The sequence below is a fragment of the Phaethon aethereus genome, assembly GCF_964289735.1.
Source record: "Phaethon aethereus genome assembly, chromosome: 1".
Taxonomy (NCBI): Eukaryota; Metazoa; Chordata; class Aves; order Phaethontiformes; family Phaethontidae; genus Phaethon; species Phaethon aethereus.
In genome coordinates, this window is record NC_138575.1 from 5,982,218 (window position 1) to 6,006,529 (window position 24,312).

The window sequence follows — 24,312 nt, forward strand, 5'->3', positions numbered from 1 at the left end:
TTCTCTATTCTTCTGCTATATAATGTTCTGAAGGTGAAGGATTTTTTCTCTTTGGGGATTATCCCAAAATGAATTTTTGGGATATTTTTCCTTCTTTATATTTCTATTATTCTACCATATGACTCCTTAGGGAACACCGAATCTCTAATAGCTAGACGCTTTATCTAAGACAGATGACAGGATTACTTGTTCATGACTCATGAATGATTTTTGTGTTATGGCTGAAATGTATTTTGAGGATATATTTTTTTTAATATTTCAGCATAAATTATTTGGAATTACCTGAAATAACTATGGCAAGTATGAGCTTGTATAACTAACAATAACAAGAAAAAATGATCAGGAAGTTACTTACATTTGCAACACTTATCTGCAATACATATGAGTTAAGTACCTCTATTGCTTGTTTCATTGCCATCCATATTAATTACAGCAATAAAAATGACTCAGTTATTGCTGTCCTGAAAAGATGTTAATGATGTGGTCATCACTGAAATAGCTAAATGGGCTAATGTGATGGCACAATAAATTCAGACTGTAATTGGGCTGATTCTCTTTCCTCTGACATCTGTGTAAAGTAGCATAAAACTTGTATAAATGAGGTAAGATTCAGATCTTTGCTTTATAGCTGTGGAGACGTGTTTGTAACAGGTAATTTTAGTTAGTTGCTCTGCACTTTCGTGCTACAGTAGCTGGCATTTATATTCTGTATACATAGCCATCTGCGTCTCAGGGTTGGTATGCCTCTTTAATATCTAACTCACTAATGAATTAACATTCCTGCATCAGTTATATTTTCTAGGAAATCACCAGAAAGTACTTAATGATAAATAAATATAATCATAGGAAAAGTAAATGTATATATTGCATATATGAATCATCATGCAAGATATCTTTTAACTAAATTCATGCTTAAAAAGCCAATTCTTTAATCCTTATGAAAAAAAAAATATTTTTCCCTCCTGTCTCTCTTATTTTACCTACGTATTACTTTTCTACAAGGTCCCAGCCTCATTTAGAGAACAGGCTGGACAGGTTGCTACTAATGAGCAACAAGGCAATACTTCGTTTTTTGATTTCATTTAACATTCTCAAGCTTTATTTACTGTACAATATTCAGACTTTGCTCTGAAGACAGAATGATCGATTTCTTCCCAGCATTTCCACGCTGTTTGTCTTTTGTAACAACCATGGGTTTCACAAAGATTATTGAATTTTTGTGCATAATACTTCTGTTAGATAAAAAGTTTATATTATTCCCATTTAGAGAAGGAGAAGGGGAGACAATGGTTGAATCGCTTTTACCCCACTTATTTTAGTTCCGTAACTCTGGTACCTAAGTCAGCAGCCTAATAATCTCAAATTTGATCATCAGGGGAAAGAAGCAAGATCTTTGCAGACCAACACAGATTTTAACTGGGTACCTCTCTGTTTCAGCTACCAGTAGAGCATAAGGGAACCATGATTCTAACCCTAATAGTGCCCCAAATTTGTGGGGGTAGAACTGGACTCCCATTTACCAGTGAGTTATGCAAGACTTAATTTGTCATGGGAATGAAAACAAGCCTGCTAGCAAGTGCATCTGTTTCCATCATTTTATTGTTTTATTGAAGGAATGAGTCTGATGATCAATTTTGCTTGCAAGTTCTTTGATTTCTTCAAAACAGAGGAGCAGTATATCCCATGCCAAGAACCCACAAAGTGCAAAACACAGATTTAATAGAAAAGAGTGGGAATTTTGGTTTAAACAACATGTCTAGGAATACAGAGGGTGTATTGCAGAAGTATCTCTGGACTTGGGTCCTCTGCAGATAGACTTCAACTGCCTCTGTCAGGAGACCATGCTTTCTCTTCCAGCAATCTACTTTCTAACATATTATACATATTCCAGTTTCTGTTAAAAATAAAAAAAAACCCCAACCTCTATCAGCTCATTAAACTGAACAACCTTCACTTATCCCCAGAGCCTGGCCCATTTCTGTACCTTGGTGCTTAAGAAGTTGAAATGGAGAACTCAGCCCCTAACATGCAGTCGCTGAAATACTTTGGCACTTCGCCGTTTTTCACCACTTGACGCCCCTTGTCAAAACATTAAGGGAGATGTAGAGCAGCAGCATGTCATTATGTAACATTTTTACACATCGTATTTATAAAGAGTCAAACACATTTTATTCTTGATCTAGAACTCTGCTAATTAGATGCCGCTGACAGTTTGACTGCAGACTTTGAGTCTGAACACTGTCATGCTGTTCCCGGTTGGCATTTATAGTTGGCTGGTCCATAGAAGCACGGGCCGTTCTGCTCAGGTTTTCAAGGCAAGACAGAAGCGTTGAAACTTTTCACCACTTGTTCATCATCTCTCGCTTGTTAATTAACGTCTGCACCGTGTTTTGAGCATGTGCTGTCAGAATTCTTTTTTCTTTCCCTGGCAAAAAAGCCTACAAAACACTATTATGGATGCCCTACCAACGCCTCAACCATCCCAGCTGGGTAAAAGAAAAGCCAGAGACAAATCACCTGAGACTAGGGCCTTTTAAACGCACATATATCACAGTATTATCATAACAATACAGGTTATTGCTCTTGTGATTATGGGTTAAAGAGATCTTTGTCCTTTGGCTAGTTCAGGTTCAGCAAAAGTGGGACAATACAGAGCTAAGCAGCCAATGTACAGACGTCCCCAAAGCATGGAAAGGTATTGGTCAAGTTAGTGACCATTTGAACTAAAGGTATGTACCAGGCAGATCTTACTTTCCCTCCTAGAAATTGTGTTTGCATGACATCTCAGGACATCCTACTAGTAGCTAGAATTTGTGATATGCATCACTCAGCTCTGCCCGTGCTGATAAATGGCTTATGTCTTGACCATCTTCCTGAACTATGTGTCAGTCAATCATACACTGCAGACACTTTGGGGGTTCACCAGGTCACCTATTAAATTCACCTATTAAAGGTATCCTTTATACTTCCATTCTCCAAAGTCATTTGGAGATTACAAGTTTGCTTTACAGACTATATGTCACATGTCTACACAAAAGGATTAAGTCCCCTTCAATGAAATTAAATAGGAATTTACCTGCCTATAACCTCAGTGCATCATATCTGTTTTCCAGAAATGCATGCCTCTAAATTAACTATGCATTTTCTATTGAATTTTCCTGGATGCCAAAATTTGGGCATAGTAATGTAGGGAAATGGGTGTCTTCCAACTAAAATACCACTGCAAAGCAGATTAAGAGGAGAGGCAACAAAGCTAGGAGTGATCAGAATTGGGAAAATCTCTGTCAGAAACAGCATTAATTCCTGCCTTTCCTATTCATTGTCTACTCATAATGATGTCTGTGTCTATTGCATTCCCTAAGTTATGTGGTCATCACAGACTGCAAAAGCTCTTCAACTGTTCTGTTCACCAATTCTCTAAAACTTCTTGTGTCAAGGCTCAGTCCAAACAAAGGCAAAAGAATTTTTCTGGTTTTGCTGATTTCAAAAGAAATAAATAATGTTTCATGCTTCTTTCTACCAGTCAGGCTACTCATGCAACTTCTGAGATAGTCTGGCCGTTATTTAATGCCTAAATACACACTTATTTGTTGAACTTGGAGGCACACATATGGAAACATCACCAGAAGTTGTTATTTAGAGAAACACTTCAAAGCCATGGAAACATATTTACAAGCAAAGGCAACTTTTAAAGATGGGTTTTTTTGGTTTGTTTTTTGGTACGAATTACTTCATGTCCCCAGACCACAGGATTACATTGAGAGCTCAAGTTCATCCAATATTTGTAAAGAACTGACTGCTCCTTTAGGAGAGTGAAATCATGGCTTTATATAAAGGCATACTTTACCTTTATCAGTTCAGCAGTCTTAATTTTGATCTCCTCATTTGAAGAACTCTGTAAAAGTGTATGTGAGGGGGGAAACATGGGCATAATGGGACAGAAAAATGTTAGTCTCTTATTTTTATTGTCTTTGTTCTTTGGAAGCAAAAATTACGTTACATTTGCTCACAATAAAACAAAATCTTTCTTAGCTGTGAAATTTTCCCCATAGAAATCTTACATAGCAGTAGTAAATAACGCAGCACAAGGTAATGGCAATGACACATTAGAGCTTCGTTTGAATGCATTTGTGCGTGATGCAAAATTCAATGGACAACGTACGGGGGGGCGGGGGAAGAGGGTTGTTTGTGTTCAGATTACATAATACACTCGCCTTTGTTGTTACCGTTCTAGGCATTTTGTCCCAACATGTTCTGCTTCTCATAAAGTGCATTCAGCCTTATCTGGAGCTCAGGAGCCTAAGGCTTTGTTACAATAGTTATTTATAACTTAACTATAAAAAAAAAATGATAGCTGAACAGGAAAACACTTCTTCAGTCATAAATAAAGAGCTCATTTGTACGCAGGGAGGAGAAGAATAGCTTTCAAAGAGCTTCCACTTCAGTTGCAGAATCATGAATTCCAGGTAGAAACTATCGGAAGAAGGCTCTCTCAAACTAGATTTGTGCAGTTTGTTGTTGAAAGCTTATTGCTAAGATTTCCAAAATTACTCTGGGATTTGAATACCTTTGTGGGTTTTTAGGTGTCCAACTTGGAATGAGTCTGAAAGGAGCCATTATGACACTAAGCATTTCCAGCTCCCTGAAAACCTACACCCCTGTCCAATATAAGACAAACTATCTAGAAAGAGAAGGAACACAAATTTTTGCCTATGAGAAAATGCGTGGCAGCTGCAGACAGAGGAGCATATTCATGTGGGATAATTTAGGCCTTTGAGATACAATGGAGGTAAAGAAATGAAATCTTGAAAAGTTTCCTATCAATTTTCTAAGTAACAATTTATGACCTATTGTAAATATTGATTTTGTGCTCAGAAGCTTATTTCAGATAGGGGCCTGACTCTTCATTGAAACATGTAAAGCAGAAATTATGTTTCTGATGATACTGTTATGACTGTGTTTTATATTGGTTATACTGGTATGAAGATAAAACACTAATAAAAGTTTTTTTCTTATTTCCAAAGATGAATCAGCAATACCCAAATAACCATCCCATGAGTGTTATCATTTCAATGACGATGTTCAACAATATAGTAACATCATAGCTGAAACAGAAGTTTTGTGTGTTTACAAGACTTTACATATTAGCTCCAACCAAACAGCGATAAAAACATACTCAAAAGAGTTTAACTTTCAAGAATCAGAAAAAACCCTCAACTGTATTTTCCCCCTCATGTGCAGGTTTTGCAAATTCATTTTGCCTTTTCATTTCAGCAGAGTTCTTTTGGGTGTAGGGCATAAAAACGAAAGAGAAAAATCAGAGTTCATACAGTGACTTTGAATTTGAATCACACATAAACAAGGTTTGTCACTAAATCTCGGTTGAGGCTGGTTTTGTGCTAACTGACCTGCTTTGCTGATCTCTCAGATCATCATCCACATTATGTTTGAACATGTCCAAACCTCTCAAACAAACAGTGATATTTTTCCCCCTCTTTATCTGTTATTAGGCTAGAAGAGTTCACTACCGATTTCTCCAGCACACAAGATTTCTAAGCGGCAACAGAGAAACCTCCTGAACTCTCCAAAGCACATGCTGAAATGCAGCATTTCTCTGCTCTTAAATTCCTTTCAGTAGGTGTTGAAACCTTTTATAGTAAATTGCATTTTACGTGTTAGGAACTTCGAAAGAAGGTGTTAATATAATTTAGACATGATAAGTTTGACAGTTGGTGTCATTATATGAGTTTCACTCAGCAGCCTTCTGAAGCAAAAATAATAAAAAACCTGTCTTCCTAAAGAAAGGAAGCTTATGCCTGTAATGATGAAATAACTTCTTAATAACTTGCTTTAATCCATAAAGTCCTTGTCTCAGTCCCAATATTCAACATTTTAAAGTGGATTACATGTAACTATTCTGACTCCCATATTTCTGCTGGTATTTTAGAAATGGATCTTTTGGAGCAATATCATTGTATTCTGTGGTTATTACTCTCTCTGATATTTGTATAAAAGTACAGATGGGGAAATATCTTACAGTTAGCTAGTTAACACTTACTTTAAATCTCATTGCTCTTCAGTGTGTACCAATAGGCTGGGGTGCTGCCCCAAATTACCACTTTTACAATGATTTGAGAGGCTGTAACTATTATGAAGTATGTTTCTATGTTTGTCAAAGATCAAGCCAAATAACAGAGAAAGGCCTGGGGACAGCCATGAACAGAGCTGCCAGCAATGTTATTTGGAGAGCCTGGGAACAGGAGATACTCTGAATATCAATTAGTTGATTCATTTCATGATGAAATTTTGGTCACCAACACATGATTTAGTTGATAGGTAAATGTTAGGATTCAGACTGCTAAAAAGGGTAGGAAGATTTTTTTTTTTTTATCTGTTTGAGGTCTATGAGGACAAGCTAAAAAAATTGATCAACAAGCCCAAATGATACTAGATATGTAAAATACAAAGAGAAGCATCCTTTTGGCTCACATATGCTAAGGTACAATGAAATCAAGGACAAATCTGACCACTAAATCCTTGGGAATATTCTTGGAATTTGTCATATGTGAAACCAATTCTGCTTTGCAAAGAGCTCAGAGAGTTCCCCGGGGCTTGCACCATCTCTCCATATTCCTTGTTGAAACATTTATTGTGCTCCCTAACTTGCCTCTTTATTCCTTCCAGCCTGCGTTTTTATAGATCATCCTTCTGAAGACAACAGAAAGATTTATAAATTGTAAATATAGAGGAAACCTTTTTAATGCAATCACCCTATTAGACAGCTAACTCACTTTGCGACAAGATCCATACAAAGATCAAACATGACAGAATTTATGGTGAAATTAGGAATGGACATGGTGGTAGACCTTCTTCTCCATAAACATTGCAATGTATAAATATTTTATAGCTACGAAAATGAGACTTCAGATTTTTCAGGCCTGCCTAACATAGCCCTAGCCTTCACAGAAACCTGTTCTTCACCTAACTGATCCCAATGTCACTTAGCTCTGACCTTGGGGGTCTTATTCCTTGTTGACATGAGTGAATCGGAATTTAAACCTAAATGTTTCTAAAAACAGATCTCCAGTTAAGTGTGGCAGGCATTTTTTAATCTTACAATCAATGATTTGTGTACCACAGCCACCCCTGAAAAGGAGGTATCTATTTTATAAAGTTCCCTTTTCAACAGTTTGAATCATAAAGAAAGGAGGAATATTGTGCACAACTGAAACTAAGGCAGGATGTAGACAGACAGGCCAAGTCCATTCCACTAAATTTGGCAGTATTTCTGCACTGTATGCCACCTCACCCATTTTACAAGCTGCTTATCTTTCCATTTGCTTGAAGACGAATGATGCTTTGGTACCTACAGATGCCCTGTGCCTGTTCTCTTAGCTATCCAAGCATGATAAGATCCATGTTCTATGAAGAACAGTGCTCCATCCAGGCTGTTGTGCAGCTCTTATTCTTTAGGTTAGATACTTCCACCTCACTTGGCCACACAATTCTGCTTCTTGTAGGAATACTCAGACTGTGTCAGACCTTCTCAAGCATCTCAAAATAGAGGTTTGTGAACTTGCATCTTAAGAGAAATAAAATACCAGCTTTACACATTCCAGTTTTGCAGTACACAGAAAAAGGAGGGGAGAGAAGAAAGACAGAGATTTTGATGCCGTTATCCTAAATCAGGTTAGGCACTAGGTTGAAGGCAAGCTTGGGACAAGCAAGAAGGCCCAGACAGATGGTTGGAGGGAAGCAGGAACAGGAACACTAGGCAGGCAAGGAGAGCTGAGCAATCAGGTCTAGGACTGGTTTGTTGATGGACCTCACCGTTGTGTGCAGCATGCTGAGGGAATATTTTTATTGTACTGCAACAGCATTTGGTGGGATAATAACAACAGTTATTTATTATTCTCATGGCTTAGACAATTCATTCTTTGAGCTTTACAACCTCAGTGCCGACACTGCCAGTCATTTATTAAGTCTCTGAAAATATTCACCTCAAGTATTTCAAATCCATAACAACTTTAGTGCGTCCTCTCATTTGTAATGGTGTTTGCAGTCACATTGCACATATTTCCAAAGACCCCCATGAAACAGTATACCAATGGATTCATCAGGGTTTTTGTGGGTTTGAGGGAGGTCTGTAATTAATCTGAAATTAATTTCATCATACAGCAGCATGTAAGTGCTGAACTCCACACACAGGGTGTCAGTCGCTAATAGTTCACAGACATCATCCCCACATTCCTAGTCTGGTCCCCAACCTCCTTGACTTGCTACAGTTCAGCTTATGTACTTATTGCATCGGTCAGCTTTCATAGAGCGAGCTTTTCAGTAACCATCCCCATGGCACTTTCATCAACAGCTTTCCTGAGAGAACATTTTATGTTGGTTCCTATGAAGCAGCCTCACATAAGGCACCGTCAATGACTCTGTCCTCTTGAAGGAATGTTCCCTTAATGGTCTAACCTGCATGATCTGTCCTGATTGCACAGCCTCAAACCCATTTTTCATGTTTATTGGAGATTAAAGCTACCTTTTACAGTCTTCTTGTCTTTCATCCAGACCTGAAGAGAAAGGAAAACCAGAGCACCGCAGGGAGAACTTGCTCCGTCATTGTGTGAATATGACACATCCTCAAGTTACAGTGGGGATAGCTGAAACATGATGGGGGAAGGCCTGTGTTACAACACCGGTAAATTAAATGTACTTTTGTACCTTTTTGTATCTTACACAACTCAGCAGGAATGACATGAGGGAAGATGACAGGCAAGCACATGCCTCAGCTAAGGAGAGGGGAAAGAAGGTGAGGAAGCAGGAGGTGGTGATAGAGCATGAAGAGCTTCACAAGGCCTCCCCAGACAATCAAGCTGACAGGAGTGGGAGTTTGCAGGCAAACTTTCTGCAGTCTCATTAGATCGGGAGCAGGCTGATGAGAGCTGTAAATAGCAGGTACTTTAGGGAGAGAGAACATGAAAATGAAATGAAAGAAAATGATTAGGACTTAAGTTTCACCAAGTGTTGGAGGCTGAGGTGGTGACAGGGAAGAATGTGATGCTCTACCTCTTTCTGTCCCTTTGGCTGTGTGTAAGCTATGAGCGCTATCACCCTCCCTTCTGCAGGGATCTACCATAATGTGCTCATCCTTGCAAGGAACTGTAGCTTTCCACAGCTTCATCACCTGCAGTATTCCTTTGAGGACAGATTGGTGTTGTCACACAGGGCCTGGGACAAATGGCATTTTAGGTGGAGCTACTGGACTGGGTGTCCAGTGCAATATCTTATGAGCTCCATGTTGTGACCATACTGTGAATAACCCTCTCCCATTCATTAATGGTCTTGGCTCTGGTTTCTGGAGAACCAACTTCTGAGGTGGCAGAAAAGCTGTGGCGCATAGGACATCTCTGAGGGACAGAGATAGACTTCCACATGTTCAGAAAATCAATGCTTGAGTTGAGTCATAACCTGAAGAATTTTTGTGACCCTTTTGAGCAAGTTTTGACATTTCTTCTCCACCTTCCAAAAACATCAGCAAAATTCATTCACCAAAATAGCTAGTTCAACTAATTCCAGGAACAGAACACGATATACCATAAAATTCAATTTCATACATTTGTTTTTTGATAAATAGGACCTACTTATGTGGATTTTAGCTCTGTGCAGTTAACCAAGGAAATTCTTATCAAATTTTCTATGAAACTGGTACCAAGGAGCGCATAGCATAGGTATCCATCAGGTACACAAGATGTCCAGCAGTCACCAGTTTCTTTACTTTTTCTCATTGCATCAGAATACATGAGTAGCAGTCTTCCTTTTTTTTATATTTCCTTTCAGTACAATAGTAATAAAGAAATGTTGACCTTCTCTTGTCTTCATTATTCAGAATGGGGTGGAAATGGCAGGCTATTGCATCAGCATCATAAAATTGTCAATGGCAAATTTTTTTAAAAACTAAATCTGAACAAAATTGAAACTTTTTCCACTTTTTTTCAATGCTTCATGGTGCTCATGCACTTTTTTCCAATGCTTCATGCTTTTCATCTTTGACGAGAAATGTGAATTTACTTTTGCAGGAGACATTTTGCTCAATAACAGCTGGCAGACTTGCAATTAGTTATATTTTGCCTGGGTATTTGGTCATAGTACCTGGTTCTCCCTAAATTCTTGAAGGCAAAGGAAGCAAGCTGGAGGCTGCTTCCTCTCTCAGAGGCAGGGTAATATTACCAAGTTGACAAGCAGTATCTAGTCTTGTCCGTATCAGCATCCAGCTCTCACATCTACCAGGACTCTAAAGAAACCAAGAGCTGCTACTTCATACTGCAGCAAGCTACCACTTTGTGGCCGGACACCTGGCTTTTTGTTTTGTGGAGGGGAGAAAAGATTAGAAATACTTTTTCACTCAGTGGGTGTTTGATATAGATGTATATACTCCTACAGGCCCATTTCAAACTTCATGACAGGGAAACATTTCAAAATCCTGAAAATATTTAATTTTTTTTGTTATGTTACCCTTTTACACACTTGCCTGAAGTAGCATAGGTTCATTTGCCTTTTGCAGTCTGGCTTATGTCCAGGTACCACTAGATATACAGGGATGTAGTGATTCATCTAATCTAACTTTGGATGTCTCTCGTTTAGTTGCTTTGGCTACATGTGGCTCTCTGTAATCACTTCAGAGGCCAGAGGGCTTTAAGGTACAATTGATTTGACCTATTTTAGACATTGGCTTTAGCATGAAATAAATTGCACTCCAGAAATTCCCATTTCTCTCCAAAGTGAGCCTTGGGTGACCAGCTCAACCACAGCTGCCTATGGTGCGGCTGTCTACAGCTGTGTTAAATCAGTCCCACACGTGAATCTCACTCAGTGCCTGTATCCACTGAAATCAGTGGTGAAAGTCCCTTAGGCTTTGGGTACAGTTCTGCCCCATTTCATCTTTGAGAAGAAATGTATGTGCTTGCAGATATTTTAATCACATGGTGGGCTTTTACTTTCTCAAAGATTTAGGTTGGCATCTTAAAGACTCATTAAATGTCTGTATTGAGTTGCTCCTGTTCACTGACCTGTTTGAAATGAAAATTAAGTTAGTGTGATAGGGCTGGAGATGTAACATTCTTCTGTAGGTTTGAAATTGTAGAGGTAATTGTTTTATTAAAATATTTGCTCTTTTGCTCCCTACAAGGTTTTTGATGGCCTGGAAGTCATTGTATAGCACCATGCTAGCCGTTAGTGCTTTGATTTCCACAATGCCTCTCTTTATTTAATAGGCCTGAAATATTGATTAACATTTACAGATTCAATTCCAAGCACTTGCCAGGGGTTACAGAGAGCCAGAGAGAGCTGGTTGTGCCAGTCAAATTCTGCGGTGTAATGAAATCCCCTACTGTGCCTGTCAACTTATCCAGTGTACAGGTCATTTCCCACAAGGTCTGCAGTGTTGAAAGAAGCAGTTTTCACTTGAAACATTTCATAGGCAAAGGGAAAATATGTCTCCAGTATTGTATGCTTTATCCCTTTGTCTAATATTGTATAGGCTCATTGCTTCATACAATTTTTGCCCCCAAAGCTTTCTGAGTCAATAGAAGAAGAATGTTTCAGGTGGGCACAAGTCAAGATTCACAGTGTAAATGCTTTATTACTGTTGTCAAGGAATTTCACAGTAACTAAGGCTAGAGATAGACAAACCTCAAAAGGACTGGAATCTCAATTCCTTTTTGTTAAGTACTGAATGATCCTTTTATTCTTCCAAATATTACAAAGCTCCCTTTGAAAGATACTTGTATCCTTCTTCCAAAAATGTCTTCTTTCTTAATTTGTTCCAAGACCACAATTTTCCTTCAAGTTCAAACTCTCTCACCTATGTCAATCCAAGTCCAAATAACAGCTATTCTATTCCATCCAAGTCTTTATCTGATTTTTTTTTTCATGATCAGGATTCTTTTGTCTTCTCATCTCCTACAGAGAAAAGAAAGAATGTGCAGCAAAAGGGTTTGGTTTTGCAGGGTTTCAGTTTTGCTTCTGCTATTAAATTTTAAATATCTGTTTTCAAAAAAGTTATTTTAAAGGAAGATATTTTGTTCTTTGAGTGACGGCCTGGTGAAGGTCCTTGTGGTGGTCTGTTATCAAATTCTTTATGCAGATTAAGAGCAGCCCCCAGAACACTAATGTTGCTTGCAGGTTCTAATTTTAGATGGACTATAACAAATATCTTCACTCCAGAAAACTAAAGTAAAGTTGCTGACCCTAGTCTCTCACATAAGACAATATTGTCTCAAGATCAAAATTTCTGAATGGTGCAATAAAGGAGTATTGCTGTTTGCCCTCTGTTGTCTAGCAGGGAGGACATATATGCCTGAGGTAGTCAATGTTTCCAGAACCGTGTCCTGACCTGAACTCAGAGTGTTGGCTTTGATTTACAAGTTTCTAGTTGGGTTTGGTTAACTTCTCTGCCAGCTTCATTTGTAATAGGACATTTGACACTGATGCATGGCTGGATAGAACTACCTATAGATTTAAAAATAGTTTCTTTAGTATTTGCTGAGGATATTCAAAGAGGAAAAATATCCATCTGAGAATGATGTATTAGGTATTTTAGATATGAGTGACACTGGTTCAGGAGGGATGAAGTCCACTAGTTTAATTGAAAATTTCTAGCTATCTAAATGCAACGGATATTGCAAAAGGCAAACGGGCTTTCCATCACAAATGGATGATGACCAAAATCCTACTATTTGGCATTCCACAGAAAGTGCAAATTTTCTCCCTCAACTACGTCTTCATTTATTTATTTATTTATTATTTGGGAGCTTTGTGTTAAGATAAGTTACAAACATGCAACCCTGATAAATAGTTTATTAAGAGATTGGTTTCCCACCACCAGGAACACAAACTATTCTATGATGTTATGATTCTATGAAAGAGCTTCAGTGAAACTTTGTCTACAAGATTCCCTTGACCCGCAATATATATCCAGTTCTGTTGCTGAGAAATAATTATGGTCAGTATAAACTTTTGTTTCAGACATTATACTTAAAATCCTGCATTGTTCATTGAGATCAAGATGTCTCAAACAAGAGCTTTGCTGGAAAATGGAATGAAAAGGATTTTCTTCTGGTAGCCAGCATGCCCAAAGTTAACATATAAAATTCTAATGATCTATCAATGATCCCTAGGGGTAGGATTCCATTTAAGATTAAAGAACCTATATTTAGGTGTCCATAAGCGAGATAAGTATTTAATTTCCCTGATAGGTACAGCCAACAGACATTCTATCCAGAGAACTATTTAGCTGACCAGCCATTAAGAGTAGAATTCATCTATTTAAGCTATCTGAAGCTTAAATTCCTGGGGCCTTTTGAAATGCTTAAGTCATTCCTACTGGGTTGACACATGTAACACAGGATTTATGGGCCATGACACTATTGTGAAGCAGCAGCTAGGGCCAAGCAAGATATTTCTCAGAACCTAAAATGACACAAGACTGTATTTAGGCAACTGGATGCCCCCCTAGATAACTACTTCAGGGTGAGCCGATAATCTCAGCAACACAGATATCCCTGCTTTCAGACCAGGGGACTTCCTAGAGCATGAGAGACATTTACACAGCTTGGACAAACATGACATAGGCCCTGTAAGAGACACGAGACCTACTGAAAATGAAGGTATGAGCCAAGTAGGATCCACAAGGGAACCTCAAATGACAATAGACACATTCATTTAGGCAAATTAACTGAATTCTAGAACCCATTGACTGTCTTAATTACATTTCCTTTAACTATACCAGGAGCTTAGACACTTAGGAGATGTGTAGACACCTGAAGGTAAACTGTTCTGGGACTTTCATGTTTCATCATGTCAATATAGGTATTGAAATTTCTCAGAGTACAACATCTGAAGTATCTCACAATCAGATTGGCAATAAGAAGTGGTTTTATGGATCTACAAGTCTATAGTGGGCTCTAAATCAATATAAAACCCAAGCTGCTTTAACTCCATTCTCTGTCAAGAGGTGAATTAATCGGAACAAATTTTCTTACCTTAGGCAATTTTCTGCCATTGAGTGTTTTCAGAAAAAGATGACAATTCCTCCCCTTGCTAAAAGGAATTGTGTGCAGACGGAAGAATTCTCTGCTCCTAGACCTGCTGGGTTCAGATCTCATGTATCCTGCATCTCAGTGTTACAGTCAACATGCAGCAACAGATAATCTGTGAATTTTGAAATCAGAGTTACCTTGCATATCATGGAGTCATGGAATTATAGAATATCACAAGCTGGAAGGGACCCATAAGGATCATCAAATCCAACTCCCTGCTCCTCACAGGACTACCTACAACTAAACCATATGACTACAAGCATTGTCCAGACACTCCTTGAACTCTGACAGTCTTGGTGCCATGACCTCTTCCCTGGGGAACCTGTTCCAGTGACCAACCACCATCTCAGTGAAGAACCTTTTACTAATGCCCAATCTGAACTTCTCCTGATACAGCTTCATTCCATTTCCGCACATCCTATCGCTGGTCACTAGAGAAAGGAGATCAGCACTTTCCTCTCCCCTACCCCCTTTGAGAAAGGTGTAGACTGTTGTGAGATCACCCCTCAGCCTTCTCTTCTCCAAACTGAACAAGCCAAGTGACCTCAGCTGTTCCTCATAAGTCTTACCCTCAGGACCTTTCACCATCTTGATTACCCTCCTCTGGACACACTCTAATAGTTTGATGTCCTTCTTATATTGAGGTGCCCAAAACTGCACACAGTACTTGAGGTGGGGCATCTATTAGCAGGGAACGGGTAAGTTTGATCTCTCATGTAATTGAGACTATTGCATCACGTCTCTGGTTTTCCTACCTGATTGTCATGCCTTGTTTCATAATCTAAGTCAGCTGCCTCCCCACTCCTTTGTTGCTAAGTTACTCTTGAAAAAAATGGTGATGCTTTGAACTAGTTCTGCTCCTCTTATACCCCATCAATGCATCCTTGTCTCCTTGTTAGTAGTCTAATGGGCTTATCCAGGGATATGTCTGCTGGGTAAAACTTAGTTTTTCTGTTTAGTATGTGGTGTGGAGACCCTTGGGCAAAGAAAGCTTAGGCCTGTCTAAACTTGATCATTTGTTTGGATTCCCCACACCTCAGATGATCTTGACTTTTTTTCTAGAGTGGGTAGGACTCTCCCTTTTGTTTCTACTTCCCAATTCTCTGGTCTCCTCATTGTTAAATCAACTCAAAGAGAATTTTCTTAGAAAGCTGCACAATGCAGCATGCAGTCTCATCTCACCTTGATGGAAGATCCTGACCCAAAGGATTTCTGACTCTGTAATCCTCCTCAGATTAATTGGGTTTCTTGGTGTGACCACTTTGACCAGGAGGGCTGCTACTTAAATACTGATATTATTTTGCTCTCTATAAAGTAGTTAAATATGAATTAGCATGAGAAATGTGACTTCCTTTTGGAAATATCTGACTTCCTTTTGGAAAGTCCAATCAGCAGCATGATGGAAAGACTTCCATCTTTAGGAAAAAAAAAACAACTTTGTTTTTTTTCTGTAGTCCATTGAAAATGTCACTCATGCAAGTGGAGGAAAGCCACAAGAAATTGAGAACAGATGACTTGAGCATGCTCAGCTGCATGGGTGGACTATCTTCCTAAGTGGAGGAACAGCTGATTCAGGTTAGTGAAGAAGGAAAGTGAACATAAATATCTAATACTTTGAGCTTGCAAGTGAAATATGGGACTCAGCTACTCTCCCTTTTCTAATTCAGGCCTTCATTATAAAAGGAAAACACTGTGTTTCTAGATGAGGCAAGCCTTTTGTTTGACTTTAAACAAGAAGCAAAAAAAAAAAATATTATCTCGGTTCAGATCAATTCAAACATTGTGTTTTTTCTAAAAAGGAGTAAACAGAAAAAGCAATAACTAGCAGAGCACTAATGAAAAGAAGATAGACTCAGCTGAAATTGAATTTCAACAGAATATCTGTGCCTAACACCCTCCTCATTTGAACAATCTGGGTCACAGCTATTGTCTCCTGGCATTACTATGCGTTGACTTCTAGTGGTATCTTTCCAGAGTGTTTTTTATACTTCTGTCCCACACCGTTCCATACCCAACTCCATTCCTCACAGCAGCTTTTCAGATATGTACCTCTAATTCCAGCTACAGAGCTTTATTTTTCGAGTTGTTTTCACAATTTCTGCTTTCTTATATTTCCCTTTGCTTAGGAAAGTAAGTTCTGTTGACTTTAATTAAGCTTGACTAGGCTGCAGAGCCTGGAATTTTAATTTTTATTAAGAAAATACTATGATTGCTCTCTAAGTTGCATTTCTTAATTCTTACTGATGTTATCACTGTACTGCCAACATGAATGTAACCCCCTCCAGTTAAATCATTGTCTTTTTAGAGTATCTTTATAGTATTAAAGGCAAATCTGTAACACTTTCATCTTGTTGACACATCAACCCAAGATACCCCTGACTGCAGCAATGCTGGGGGCATGAATTCTAACATTTTGCTGTAGGCTAAATTGTAAAAAAGGCTTTATCAGCTGTGATTGACCATATCTGGTCTACATCAACTATGATGTATTTAAACTAATGGCTTTTAATTAGACGTCTCACGGCTGAGGACAACACCGAACGTGATCAGGAGAAATCTCTGCTGCAACTCAGGAATAACGTTGGCATTTGCATTTACTCTATTTACAAATCACAAATAGTGACATCTTTCATGAGGGTCTCAATTTTCCGTTTTCTTTATGTTAGCCACATTTTAAGCTCACTTCGCACACTCGCAAAATGGTATGTTGACTTCTTGCAGAAGCCGTGAAAGTTTTCACTTTTTCTCTGTTTTTGCCATAATCTTTTTATCAGCCTCCTTCTTCTCTACATCTTCTGGGTCTAATCATCACCTTTGATTAACTGTAAGTAAAATTTACAGGGGTCTTTGGGTTTTGGTTTCAGGGTTTTTTAAGTTTTTTTTAATTTTAATGTAAACCAGATAGAAATTCAGAAGCACAGATCCTATAGACTGCTGCAGTGGTGTTGTGTTCCTACATGTAATAAAGGTGCTTTTGAAAGTCTCCCTCTGGGTGCCTCAAATAGCTCTTAGAATGTAGAAACTTAAATGGAAGTGAAGATGTACAGCAAATGCTGAACACCCACAGATTCCTTCAGCTTTAGTAGTTATTGCTGTTGCTTTATCACTTCTAAAATTTGCACATTTTTACTCAGTTTGGAAAGGCCAGCACATTTGCAACAGTGAAGTCTCCACCCTGAAGTGTTTTGTGTTGCAATAAATGTGTTACCAAGGGAAAAAGAAGACGGAGACCTCAAGATACCTGTTTCATTTCAGCTTCTTATAACAAGAGCTCTTCCTTTAATGCTTCGTGATAAATTCAGTCTACCATTGACCCATTCCTAAAGCAGAAGCAGGGAATCTATATCTTCAGGACCAGACACAGCTTGAGATTTCTTTTTACATGACTCATGGTCAGAATGTGAGAGTATGTGGTGCAAGGAAGGTGCCTGAGAAAACTACTACACTTTGAGTAGGGGGGAAGGTAGTAATGCCTAGCTTAAAAGGCCCTCTTGGAGTTTTTCCATTAACTTCCATTGAATTACATTAAACACTGAACCCCGTCAGATATTTTGGAATCCCAAATAAGCTGCTCTGGGTTCAGCACACAAAAATGTCAAGGAATCTACATCTAATTAAGAGTTGACTCTTTAGCAACTCAATAGCCATTGAAATTAATTGTCATTTAGTGATCCAGTCTCCCACACAACTAGTAAGCTAACCTAACATTTAAACATTTGCATGAGTTGGTTTCATGAATCCCCCCTTGCTTCCCCCCCCCCCCCCCCCAGAGTCTGTATCTTAAAGCATATAGATTTTTGGACATACAGATTTAATCTTTGGAAAGCCAAATAAGAAATATGAGAACACTTTGCAGCGTTAAAATGAATCTAGGACATATCCCAAAGGAGTTCTTTCCTAGTGGTAAGTCCAGGCCTACTTTATAACAGAGGGAAGAAAAACATTCCTTGAAAAAGATGTGTTCTAATTGAACACGAGCTAAACACATTTTTGGGCTAGCTCTTTGTTTTTCCCCTCTTATCTCAACAGAAGATTATACACCTTATCAAAATTGTACTAAAGGGTTTTCATTGAAATGAATATTGGACTTACTGATATTAGTAACCTAACCTCCTTGAGTACCTGTTCACAACTAAAGGAAGGTCAGAAGCTCAGTATTGCTAAGCCAGGAGTTCAGACATTGTGTAAAGATTAAAAATGTGGCTTAAACATAACTTTCATGAGGCATTTTAGTTTTTCTTTTGACTTGTTGAGACCTTAGAAATTCATATTTTCCAAGTTCTCCCTGTATCCCAAAGGGCCAAGAAACTTAAGTTCCTTTGAAATGAAAACTGAGAAGCAGAAGCTTATGTAAAAAAAAGGACAAATATCACGAGGTTCAGGATGAAAACTTGAGACATGACAAAGTTGTGATCGAGACCTTTGTGATTACAGCTGTAGAGGAATGGTCTCATCTTCTTTATCTCAGAAGAAGGACTGAAGTTCTCTGAGAAGACAGTTTCACAGAATGACAAAGAAACTTTCAAAGATGATTCTCTCACCTCTGTGGAAACTTCTACACTCCTTGAAAGGGTAGGTTTGTGCTGTTTCTTTAACACTGTCTTTAACAAATACCATGGTGAAGGTGATTCTGATGGAAATGTACAAAAATATAATTTTAACAGAAAGAAGTGATTTCTTCAGCACAAAATAAAAAGTTAAAAAGTCTCCAAATGACTGCCACAATACTAGGCAATATAAGAATATAAACTTAAATTTGTACATCTTCATGCCTCTTACATACTTTTTTTACTTAGATATTCCATGCTCTGAAGCCCATGAGTGTGAAAGCTAACTGAAATTCTTTACCAAGTGGTATTTTATAGACAAGAATTTACATTGTTCTGAGAATAATTTCTTTTTATTTGTTGCCAAAATACATTACTTTTCCTAAGTACTTAAGAAAAATTATAAAACTTTTGAGAAAAGTGAACTTCATTTTTTACTTTTCCTATCCAGATTTTTCCTCATTTTAAGGTAGAAAAGTGAGAAAAAATAAAAGGGAAAAGAGCAAAGGATCAGAGGTGGGGGAAGAATTAGAAAACTGTGTTTAAAATTTCCTAATTTCTGTACTGAACCCATTTCATTCTATCTTTGTCCTCCCCTTTTCAGTCTTTTCTTCTTTCTAGTCATAAATGGTAAGTAGTGTGGTCAAAATTATAGATCATTTACATTGTATTAATATTCACCATTCCTTATTTTGACAAAATACTGATAAAAGTTGTTTGCTGAAGAAATACATTAATATTAATAAGGGAATAATGAGTTCACTTAAGACTTTCATTATCTGTACATTCACAAGTTTGAAAGATGAATATGATCGCTGAGCAAAAAATATTGCTAATTATGTTCTCAGCTCAATCATCAGAACAGCACAGCTTTTTCTAGAGAGGCACCAAAAACAGAAATCAAAATATCAGCCTGGAACTTAAGAGTGGAGCTGAAATCCAGCCTCAGATTCATTCCTTAGTTCTAGCTCTACTCTTATCATGCCATAACTTTATAAATATTTGTTGAAAGAGCTCTTGGGAATTCTTATGTTTGTTGCAAAAGACAGGCCATACTTATTCCAGTAAGGGAAAACATTGCCCTCACTGTAAACAAAAAGCAGCTGGACTGTGCTGATGAGCTCCAGTGAGAGCACAGTTTATGCACAGTTTGTTGTAGGTAGGCATTTGTGTATTGTCTGCTGCTCCAGCAGAGTTTTGTTTTATTTTGGAGCCGGTATTCTCTGCACCAAGATGCATGGAAATAGGCTTCCCATGAGCTCTTGCAAAAAAAGCGATTGCAGCACAAATCAAAACAGTCACAAACTTACTAAGCTGCCCTAAAATTGGTCTGAGAACTAGTTGAAGACCGAAGAACAGCTGGACTGGACGAGTGATGGCCACCAAGGCCTGAGATAACTCCCTTACTGGAGTCTGGAATTGTTTGTTTCCAGGAGACACAGGAGAGCAAAGACCACCCTAGGAAAATTTTCTTGTCATCTCGTTCATGTTTTGAAAAATGAATCGCACAATATTTTTTGCAGGAAGAAAAAAAAAACAATGCAAAACCTTCCACAAAACAGTTTTACTATACATTTGAGGTAAAAAATAATAAGACCAACTCCACCTTCAGTGCCAAGTAAAGTCAGGAAGATAATTTTCTTCAACATTTTGACTGAGTCTATTAGGCCATCTTCATTACAAATATTCCTGTATTGTTCACAGTGGGAAACGTGATTCCAGAATAACTTGTCTGTCAGATTTGTTCTGGTTTAGCAGCATGAAGATCAAATCTTTAAATTAATGTAGGAACTAGAACAGTTGAAATGGCTGAAAGAGGCTTTGCCTATACAAGTTTATGCGTGTGGAATGTAAATATTTTTGCTTTACTTGGACATACCTAATTGCTGGGTTAGCGGGAAACTTGAGTTAGCCCAACTCAGGTCTGACTTGCTCTCTTATAATCTCTATCCATCATCTGTAAAAGGAGATTTGTACAATTACTGCCCTAACCTGCATGCCTCAGTTAAATGCCAAAAAATTGGTCAGATGAATCTGCGTATCTATGTCCATGCTAACTAATATTCTGAAATTATGAGTGTATATATTTCCAAATAAATCCTTTTATAATTTCCTTGGTGCAGTACAGACAGATTTTTCCTAGTGGGACACATAACTATTCCAGAGAACAAGTTCAATCACCAAATAGTCCATGGACCATAAGGAAGATTATGTTCTGATTTCTAGCCTAAGAGAAATGCTCTAATTTAAGCACTGTGAATGCCTTCCAGTATGATCACTTGTTAGATAAAACAGGCAGTTATGGTATTTTGTTTTAAAGAATTATTTTTACCTTCTCTTTTCTGAGCTGGATCTAATATGAACGTATTTCAAGATGAAGGCATTTATATTTCAAGGAGCAAAACAAAGAGATACTGTAATGGCATATGTGAGCTACATTTACCCTGAGGCATTTACCATAAAGTTCAGTTTATTTTTTATTACATCATTCTGGCAGCTGTGAATAGGAAAAGCGAATATATTGGGATTGTCACTGGGAACTACCATTTGGGTCTTTTGATGCATGTGGGAGAGGGAGTATTAGGAAAGGTATCGGCATCTGTGTGCATGCACACAGGCGCGTAGAGCCAGAGAGCTCCCTTAGTTCCGTTCATTTGGAAGTCAAGAGGGACAAAACAGTTAAACCAACTGCTGATTTTTTCTACAGGGAAAGAGAGGAGGGAGCAAGGATGGGAAGAAGGAAAAGAAAGAGGAATGGATAGAGGGTGAGAGAGAAAGAGGGAAGGAGGGAAGAAAGTAAGCAAGCAGGCAGGCAAATATGTAGGAAGGAGAGACAAATAGGGAAAACAACTTAATAAAAAGATAAATAAAGAGCAAACGAAAAAGAGTGAAAGAAAGAAAAGATAGAAAAAGAAGGAAAGGAAAAGCAATGGAGAGGTGAAAAAGAAAGAGACAGAAAGGAAGAGAGAAAGAAAGGAAGAGTGAAAGAAAGGAGGAAGGAAGGAAAGAAGGAAGGAAGGAAAGAAAGAAGGGAACGAAAAGAAAGCAAGCAAGCTAAGGAGATCAAAGGCTGAGTTCTTTCTACATATTTGCCTAGAGAGGTACACACAGGTATGTTTGATGTGCAGACACAATTTAAAATTACCTTCTACAAATGCCCTGGTGCACAAAACAAGAAAAATCCATCACTTTAAACGTCTGGAAAAGTTCCTTATACTTTCTCTGTCCTCTGTGGAACATCTTTAAGCAAAAGCATGGTAAATAATGTATCAATTTTCTATCGCCACCTATGAGTGAAAATATAAAACTGCAAATTATTCTTCTGTGCATAATAAAGGAAAGATATGTGATGGCTGTAGTTCAATTATTTCAAGACATTTATATTTCTAAGATGAAACCAACTATGATCTTTCGTGTCTGAAGGAGATGCATCAATTTTCAGCACGTGTAAGGCTTAGTCATTTCTTTGGGTTTACTTATATTATAAATTTTGAGACTTATTTCAGTCGTTCTATTGTCCTGTCCTAACTGAAGCCAAAATGTGGGTGTTGCATAAAGATAGAGACAAGCTTCTGTTTTGAACAGTGCATACTGTATGGAAACAGGGTTAATCTCAGACTCCTGTACCTACATTGTATTTCCAGACTATGAGGTCTAAGACATAGGGAGATTTAATGGCAACTGGTGCAAGAAGGGAGAAGGAACTAGGAGGGAAACATGGATGAAATTTTGCTACGCTCAGAAACAGGCTGAAAGTGAGATAGGCCAGAAGATCTCTGTGGGTGTATAACAGTGAGATAGAGAGTGGTTGAACAATGGAGATGAGAAAGGAGTGGAGATAAGCCACGGTGACAGGATGCCAGGATTGGGAAGGAGATGGGTATGGATGCTAAAAATATGTGATCCATAAGGTCACAGGGTAGAAAGGAGTGAATCCTGTGAGATGGCAGCAGCGGGACTTGAGGAAGAGTAAGGCAAGCTGAAGACAACACAGGATGTGTTGAGACACTGCATTAGGATTCAGGAAACCTGGATATCATATTTAGCTGAACCACAAGTTTCCTATGTGATTGGAAAAAGAAGAAAAGAAAAAAAAAGTAAAATAACTATGGGGCCAATTATCGGAGAGAATCCTAGAGGGATTCTTTAAATGAATGCAACGTACAGCAGAGAGATCTTTGAATGGAGAGAAATAGACACTTCCAGTTCATGATTCATTCTATCTATCCCAAGCACTTGTTTAAACTACCTTCTGGAATTGTCTTTTATTGCTTTGTTTAAAGAAAAACCCAGTCTATTATTCCTGAATGACTAACAGCCTTCAATAACTCACACTTCCATGTCTAAAGTTAAGTGAGATGAATCCCTCTCATGAAATGTGTATTCCCAATGGATTCCTTCCTGCAGGTCAGCTGCCAAAAACCATCGAGGCTGAAGTTTACATTACAACTCTCTGTTCAGCTTTTTCTCCCATCTGCTTTAGGTAGGTTGCCATCTCACACACTGGTGCTGTGAGTGCAGCTCTCGGATGCATACGTCTCTTGATGCACCACGGAGAGGCAATGCTATGGAGGTGCCTAAATGTTCAGTCTTTTGACAGCTCAGGAGAAATCTCTGTGGCTCCAGACTACAGTGTCCCCATGCCTCAGTTCTTGGTGGTAGGACTGCCTTATTTCACAGTAAGGTTTAACACATGGAGGTTGCTAACAGGGAGGGAAATGCTGAGGAGTTTTTTGAAGGACATCAGAGTGAAGTTGAAGTTGGTGGACAGTAGCAATGATTACAAAATGACTATAATAAAGTGTGCATTAGGCATATGGTGAATTCTGAAGCAGATCTTTATACCGTCTGCCGTCAGTTGTCTGTGTGCCCCTCAGCACAGCACAGAAAAGCTCTTGGGAAAGTTAAGTACTCTTTGCTTACACAGTATTAGCCAAAACACAGCCTTCATTTAAAGAAATTTTTATCTATCCTCATTACCACTGAGGTTAAAAAGAAAGCTTCCAAAAAGCAAAAAGAGACTTTTATTAGGTCCAAGAGCAGTATTTTTGCTTTGCTTCACACTATTTGAATGCAGGTATAAAATATGAATGTTATATTACGTGATATATATTAAATGACTCACAGAATCACATAATAGTTGAGGTTGGAAGGGACGTGTGGAGAATAACTGGTCCAAGCCCCTGCTCAAGCAAAGACACCTACAGCCAGTTGCCCGGGACTATGTTCAGATGGCTTTTGAATATCTCCAAGGTGCAAGACTCCGTGGCCTTTCTGGGCAGCCTGTTCCAGTGCTCAGTCATGCTCACAGTAAAAAAACATTTCCTTATGTCCAGGGGGAACCTCCTGTGTTTTGGTTTATGCCCGTTGCCTCTGGTCCTCTCACTGGGCACCAAATGACAAAAGCAATCTCTGAAACAAATATACTTCTTGAGATGGTTGTTTTCTTTTCATAGGAAACATGCCACTTATCTGAAAACTTCCTCTTTCTTACATAAAGTATTTCATATGAAATTAATATTTATCACAAGCCTAACAAATATTCCCAAAATATTAAGGAAAGTGCATTTTCGGAAAGTCTGGGTGGAGTGTATGAAATGTTTATCGTTTTATATAGATTTTGGCAGTACTGGTGGTGAATGTTTTAATTACAGAATTTCACAAAACAG